Source organism: Porites lutea, chromosome 2 (assembly GCF_958299795.1).
Source record: "Porites lutea chromosome 2, jaPorLute2.1, whole genome shotgun sequence".
Classification (NCBI taxonomy): Eukaryota; Metazoa; Cnidaria; class Anthozoa; order Scleractinia; family Poritidae; genus Porites; species Porites lutea.
Window position 1 is genome coordinate 20,685,702 of NC_133202.1, and position 8,440 is coordinate 20,694,141.

At 38.3% G+C, this 8,440-nt stretch overlaps 1 pseudogene; it reads right to left on the reverse strand.

The window, feature by feature from the left end:
- Nucleotides 1-1,224: 1,224 nt before the first annotated feature.
- LOC140925791 (uncharacterized) overlaps nucleotides 1,225-8,440 on the reverse strand; it is an 11,149-nt pseudogene continuing 3,933 nt past the window's right edge.

Here is an 8,440-nt window from a genome sequence, read left to right on the forward strand (position 1 = left end):
ATTGAACCTTATCGTAGATTTGAAAGCAATGACGGTCAGAAATTTTATTCCCTGAGTGCAAAAACTCATAAGATGAATTCAACTGTAGTTGAATATACCGATAAAAACGGCACTGTTTATTATGGAAGGGCAAAACTCTTTTTAAAGCTAAATGAAAGAGGAATTTGTATATGCAATGCATTAGAGAAAAGCTCTGAACAATTATCCTTTTTATGCGTGTGACTGTGATGAAAATGTACAATCTTTGATTGTCAGCGAGCAAGATAAAAATAGTGTTTGTGGCGTCTTAGAAAAATATCACAACAAATGCTTTGTTCAACATCTTGTTTACATTAAGCCGCGCTTTGGAAGGACTCTCATATCTGTGGAGCAAATCAGATGCAAATGCATGTTTATTGATATTTTAACAAATGTTTGGATTATCTCTCATTTCCCGAATATAATTCAATATAACTAAAACACTACTAAATAAGTCATGAGCAAAGACCGTCGACATTTTAGATTTGTGGAATGTAAATGTTGCGATCGATTGATCATGAAATGATCAAATAACTAAAATAAATGTATCAAGTTATTTTTTAAGGTGCAGAATGAAAATGAGTTAAAAACAATTCAGCCGTATTATTTATTATAATTTCGTAGTTTTTTTCAAGTCTGATTAACTTAAGTTCTGCAGTAACAAGCCTAGTCCACTAGAAACTCATTCATTATCTCCAGGTAATTTGGTTTGCGTTAGCGGCAAGGCACAATGTCACTTCATCAGTTTTTTTTTTAGACAGATTGATTCGCCCTAAGTATTAAAAGCCTCCTGTCTGTAGTTACGTTCAGTGATTACAATGTATGTGCAAAACACTATCGGAAATTGCAGAAATGAGTTCAATAAAAAAATTAAGTCGTTGTGCGTATTAGCGGCTGAGGTCAGTAGACAGTATAAGTTGAAATCGTCCCCGAAGATGAAAGCTAATGCTTAATTCGTACAATTTTGTTGGTTTTTCTGAAGGTTTGGGTTCTCATAGCAGTTTTTCCTCTTTACCGATGTGGACAATTCTAAGACATAACATTTTTGGTAATAGTGATCACGGCGTGATGACAGTCTTAGGCGTGATCACAGGTGTGATCACTCTCATCATGCCTTCTCATAGCTGTGATCATGGTGAAAGGAGTGATTTGTGATCACACGGTGATCACAAAATATTTTTACTGGGGATATATATAAGAACCTGTTTAGGGTAAATTAAGAAATCCAGGTTCTTTTACGTGGGTATTAACTGTACGTGTCAGACTGAACAGCCCACTGAATGCCAAGGGCATGCTCTTCGGCAGATGTTCAAGATCAAGCTCTTTGACGGATCCGGCAGCTCTCTTGGGCACAGGAACTGACTCAATAACATTACCTAAATTGGAGATCCATTATGTTAAACAGAAACCACCTTTGGAGACCTGCTGATGTAACTAATGGACTAAGCAACTTGCTTGTAGGTCATCCTCCACAGACTTCAAAAGGTGGTCTACATAGAAGTTTCTTCTCACCAAGGTTATGGAGGGGAACAGCAAGCATCGTCTTATGCAAGAAATTGCGTGGGAAGATATCAAAGCTAGAAGAGCCATTCATAAAGTGTGTTCTTATATTTTAAGATCGTTAATAGTGTTTGTTAAAGTTATTTATATTTCGAAGTGAGTTTTTTTGTTACTCTTAGGGCAAACTTCGTCAATATGTTATGTTTAAATAAAGAAAACCCAGAACCTCCTTTAATGGCAGGCCAACCAGCTGACCACCTACAAGCTGCACCCCCATTTTCTAAACCTGAGTTGGATTTCTTTGAACCTCTTAAAGAAAAGCAGCTCTGGAAGCGGAAGAAATAAGGTTGCGTTTTCACCTGCATTCTGACTACAGGAGTACCTCTGGGAGTCGTGCACTCCTTGTCTACCAATTCCTTCATCATGTGTCTTTGAAGGTTTATCACAAAAAGACATAAACCAACTGTTATCTGCTCATACAACGGCACAAACTTTGTTGGGTCAAACCTTGAAATACAAGAACATCTTGATAATTGGAATCAAGGCAAAATTGCAAGTACACTGAGTCAAGAAAGAATTCAGGGGATGTTCAATCCTCCTGGTGCAATCCACATGGGGGAGTAGGGAAAATTTGGTAAGATCTTGCTAGAAAGCTCTAAATGTTGTCCTGTCAAATCAGGTTCTGACCCAAGAAGTATGGCGGACTGCACATCATAGTAAAACTAGTTGTGGCCCTTTTACAAGACTGACTTTATAGCTTTGTTATCCATTAAAACTTGCCAGCGTCAAAAGATATGGCCATCATCATCACTGAACGCTGACCATCAATACAAAACAGTTAGTGTCTTACAAGATGATGGGTCGGTCAACCCAGTCTTTTGCTAAGAAACCAACATTTATCAGTACTTAAACTCACAACGAACGGTAATGCCTCATTACAAAAATTGTGGTTTCAGTCGAGTTTCCCACGTTAATTGATAACATTTATGGCATATTTGTTACTGTTACAGTTTCTGAGTAAAAAGGGCCATGTTCCGATTAAGTAGTACCTTTTCTCGAATAAGGGCATTCCCTTGAGGTAATAAAAGTAAATAACCACCCCGGGCACTAGATGAAATCATTACGGTAAAAGTTATTCGTTTTCTGATATTATAAAATCTGGAAGCTTTAATCTCTCAACAGCTGACGCCATTTTACTGGTATTTTGTTGGTATTGTTCTATGATGGTTTTTAAGTCAATTAAGGATTTGCTTTTTGATTCTTAACATTTAAAGAAGGGTAACTGGGGATAAATTAGAAAGACGACTTATTCTTCTTGATTGGATTCTGGGTATTGAAGACAAACTCACAATGGTAACTTCTGATCTTAAGGAGTACCATTTGAAAGGCTGCAAATAATTTCTGTTCATTATGGGCCGCCTGCCTTATTTCTGTCTGAATGATGTCCTCTTCCCCCTCCTAATCTGATGGTTGATCTACAGCTATGAAAATCCAACTATGACAATCCCATTGGAAATGTCAATATACACCTATTTAGAATTCTTAATATCTTTAATGTAAAAGTAGTTTATAATTTATAGTTACAATGTGTAAAGCATAATTAGAGTACTTTTGGAGTTTTGTTTATAAGTGAATATGATAGCTAAACTGGTGTTTTAACTCCTAGAATTTTAACAAAACTTATAGGGAAACTTTTTTCCCAATGTTTGCAGTTATCTATGGCATTCCAATGTTGAATGAAAATTTTGCAATAAGGTTTGTTTAAATCTGGAACTGCTTTATGAATATAGAAATGAAACTCACTTAGGAAACTAAAGTGTTAGTTACTGTGTAAATAAATGCATCAAGCATTATAAAAATGATCTACTAAGAAAAAGCATTTCATTTTTATCCGGCTATGGGAGCAATATTAATTTGTGGGTATTGCTGATGTTCCTTCCCCGAGTTTTGCGCGTTTTGCAGATGGCAATTCTTGATTCTTGTCAGTTGAAAAGTTACATGTTGAAAGTGTAAAATAGCTCAAGTTTCCAATGTCTCTGTGTTTTGTTTCAATGTCACAGAATGGTGCATTGTCAATGTCAAGGGTATGAGATAACTGAAATAGCTGAAGTTGTGAAGTAGGTTATTTCTTAAGGGGCAGTGTAAAACTTAGACTTGACTCACTCCGGACTATTGTTTTTAGGGTTAGGAAACCGTTGGCCACATGCGGATAATCTTTGGCTCACAATTTAGTGGAACTCATATTGTACTGGGAATTGTGAATGGTTGTTTTAGTGGAAAAAGCAATAAATTTTCCAAATTTCTGTTCCCACCTCATATAGCAATAATACGACATTTGTTTTAAGAACGAGACAAAGATGTACACTATCTTTTTTCATATATTTGGTTGATGAAAAGATACCGAATTAGTTTGAATGGGACATCTTTTATGAAGGAGACAAACATGTAATATTTGGATCCAATGTTTATGTTTACATTTTAATAAATGCGCTGAAGTACTAGGCACAAGTGACATTTCGTGGAGGTTTACATAAAATGAAATGAGCGAATTCACGCATTTCAAAATAGCGCACGCAAGCTGCTGGACATTTCGGCTTTTGTTACTTTTAGAAGTCCGTTTCTCTAAAGAGGGAAACAAGTAATTATGCAGGGAAAGTGAAGAGTCTAAAACGACGGAAAAAAAATAATGTACAGTGGAGAACCAAAAAAGGTTGAAGGGCACATACTGGTTATTGTGAAAGCATGTTTTAGCAAGGAACCATGAGTTTTGCAGTCGGTTTTGATGTAAGGCTGCCTTACAATTCAATGGAACCAAAAGAATTGCTCCCAGTAAGGATTGTTCAGCTGTACATGGAACCTCAAAAGTGTCAAGAGTGTCCATGGGAAGGAATTATTATCATTTCAAGGACTTGGAGGTTGTCTTCTCGGGTAATTAGTGGACTAGCTGTGGGGCATGAGATTTGGTTTGGTTGGCTTGAACGAACACTCTTTTCCTTTTGTAAGACTTTGAAAGGAATAAAGCGTACAAAAGCCAATGATGCTAGGGTGATATTTCAGTGCATGACTTTAACTTCGACTTTTTGGTAAGTCGAGCGACATCAAAAGTAATAATAAGACGTTTACTTAATCTATGAAGTACATGGCACAAATAACATAAGCTTAACTGAAACGACTTCCATTCATTGTTTTCAGGTATATTTGATTCAGTTGCATTTGATAAATGTTGCCTCACAGATATGTAAAGCCGTTTTCTGATATATATGATTCAGTTGTATTTGAGAAAGGTTTCCTCACAGTTTTTAGGGCCTCTTATTAGGTCCTTTTTTTTTAGTACTGTTGCCTCGCAGTTATAGGGATGGCTTTAGTTATCTAATTTTAAGGGGCCACTTTTGGCATCCAATTTGAATATTTGCCACATTCCTGGATATCACCAAAATCGCCAGTCTCCAAGGGACGGGACAGTTTTCGCCATTAGGGACTGGTCAAAAAGTATAGGGGGGGGGGGGTGGGCCGGAGCATTTGGAAATGTGATTGATAAAAAACACATGACCCACCCCCTCCCTTTGGCACAAAAATGACTGACCCACCCCTTAAGCAAGGTTGGAAATTGCACGATCCACCCCCTAGTTAAAACATGGATGTTCGGTTTTCTCTTAATAATCCAATAAAACCTTGTTCTGTGCTTGACAAAATTTGTTGATACACTGCTAGAACCAATATCAAAATCACAGAAATCATACCTTTCACTGAAAAGACGAATGTGAAAAACAGAACATTTCTTGTTTCAATGGTCGTTTAAATATGAGTCTTGACACAAATATACAGCAAACGAGGGTATATTGAAATTTTCTGTCACAAAGCATATGAAAATTTCAACAAAGACAACCCATTCCTACACATTACTTGCCGGAAATGCTTAGATTAATCCTCAAAGAAAATTTCTTCCACTTCAGTGGAAAGCACTACCTACAAAACCATGGAACTGCAATGGGCACAAAGACAGTAGTTTTGATTCGTTTGCGAATGTTTTCATGACATATATTGAAACAACAACTCTAAGCAAAACTGTCTTTAGAACAACAGTTTGGAAATGCCACATACACGATATCTTTTCCCTATGGGACATGAGTAAACCAGACATCGAAGCCTTCATTGAACAAGCAAGCTTACATCACCCAACTAATGAATTCACGGCCGAAACATTTGACACTGAGACTGCGTTTTTAGACACGGTTGTATACAAAGGCACAAGATTCAAGGAAAAATCTATCCTTGATGCAAAGACACATTTTAAACAAACGGAAAGCTTCTTGCGCACACACATTTAACCTCGTGTCACCCTCCAAATGTTAAAAAAGGAATTTTCCAAAGGAGAAGCCTTAAGAATCCTACGAAAAAAACTCCTCAGAAACAACCTTTGAGGAAAACAATTCAAATTTAAAAAAAAAAAGCTTGATGGACGGAGGCTACCCACAATCTATCAGGGGCACCCAAAGTCAATTTTCGGAAAATATCTGTTCGAAAGACGATTTGAGGTCTAGAATGTTCGGAACATTTGTTGTAAAACTTCTTGTTTGTCTGCCCCTCCTGGGATTTTCGAACATCTAAAAAAACGGTATAATTGCCCATTTTTTGATCCCTATAATTTTCGTATCACTAGACTTCCAGCTAGGAGATCCGAACAGATGGAAACATTTTAGGGGATAAAAATATGCCTATATCTACTATTTAAATTGGTTTTGAAGTATATTCTCGTTGGGTGCCCCTATCTTTGATTAAAAACCTACTATCAGAAATAAAATTCACAAAAGGGAGTCTAAACTCCTTAAACAAAACAACAAGGAGGAAAAAGAAATATTGCCATTCGTGACACAATACCAGCCCTCAGTGTCTGCTATAAAGGAAGCTTGAATGAAAAAATGGAATCTTATTCAAAACCAACTATAACTTCAATAAATTTTTAAAGAACCACCAATCATTTCCTTACAAAAAGAAGAAAAACGGTTCACAGAGGGTTCCACGCCCGTATAGATGTGCGGCCTGTCAACCTTTGTATTTTCTCGCACAACAGGTTTGTGAGTATTTTAGCAATAATTCCAGTTGGCTGTGTTTTATATAACAAGTGTAGTCAACTGTCTCGTTAGTAGTTAGTAAAAAATAGGGTGACCCACCCCCTAAGGGTAGCTGAAAATTGCACGACCCACCCCTTGCACAAGGCTCAAAACCTCATGACCCACCCCCTCTCTGCTCCGGCCCACCCCCTTTTTCTTTTTGACCAGTCCCTTATGGCCAGCCCTCTGGTGATTTTCACCAATTTTGCCAAAATCGCTAGTCTCCAAGGGGCCACTTTTGGTATTCAATTCGAATCGCCATTTTCGCCTTTGCATGCATTTCTGGACATAAGTGCTTAAAGCGCAAATCAAGAAGGCCTGTTCATCACTGGCACCTTCTTGGTCGACTGCGTGAACCTCCCTTTTTTCAGCCTGGCATACACTTGCAAAATGGTTAGGCCTGTGGCAAGCATTACCAGTCTTTCCATATGCAGGACAACAGCCTCGTTTGTGACGATATCCACAGAATTGACGTGAATTTACACCTGCTTTGCTATCTTTTGCATTCCCACGCTCATCTTTCTGACTTTATCCTCTATTCAACACAACATCTCTCACCATGTCCAATGCCTTTTCTTTGTTCAAAATTTTTGTCTGCACAGAACTTATGTCAGCCACCCGTCAAATATCAAGGCAGGCCTCCAAGGTCAGTTCTGCTTCTCTTAGAAGTCGGGCTTGCACTGTCATCATTTATGCCACAAACAATCCGATCACAAATCAATGCGTCCTTCAAAACTCCGAATTCACATCTTGCTGCCTTGTTATGTAAGTCAGTCACGTACGCGTCAATTGAGTCCCTGTTGTGCACCGCAGATTGGTAAGTGTCAACTACAGTGTTGACTCGACAGCATCATAAATCAGAAAACGCGTTCTATCTTAGTTATTTCATAAATAGTTGTAATGTAGCACGTATAAAAAATCACATAGGAAGTAGATAGAACTAGGCATACCATTTCTTGAATGCCATCAAGGATTGGAAGACCCATTCATGAATAGAGGTCAGGGATCCAATGGTACTCCGGTCCTCTGTTTTTGTAGCACCAAGTCATGTTGGCCTGGAGTAATCCTAAGTTTGTTGCTGCATGGTAATGCTTCTTGTGCAGGTTAGTATCCTTGGCACGGAATTTAGTGAGAACACTAAATGTCGACTCAGGGAGATTTGAATGCCCTTTTCCCAAGTCTAGGTCAGCATCTTTGGCTCTCTCACTGCATTCTATTTCATATGCCAGCGTATGAAATTCACATCACAGAATATTCCTCACAGGAACATTTGAGTTCTGCATAAAATCCATCAACGTCGGCTTCCACTTTTTACAGCTACATTTAGTGAGTGGATGAAAGCTGCAGGAACCCCCCTGTGATTCATGAATATCTCTCTACAGTGGTACTTTCCAAGGGCCAAAATAGTTTGTCTGTATTTATCTGGGCTGTTTCCAGCATGGACCAGGGCACAGTAGTGGTTTTGCTTTGCATTTTGGATGAAACCCGGACCAATACACCCGCATACAGGTTTGTTTCTAGCGGCAACAAATGTATGATTTTTGCCAACACAACAACATTTGACAGATTCAATTGAAGGAAATTATCTTTTGTGTAAGGCAATAAAAGCAGATGAAAATGATGACTTTGTTTTAAGCTCCTCAAGCTTCTTCCCATGGGCCCTTCCAACATGGCCCCCACACAACATAATTCTACTCTCTTGTTCATTTGAGTATGACTGGCGAAACCCCTTGGCTGAGGAAGAGTCAGCATCCAGCCGGTTGACTTCCACTTTTAGCCCCTCTTCTTTGGCTTTGGCCCATAGCACTCCA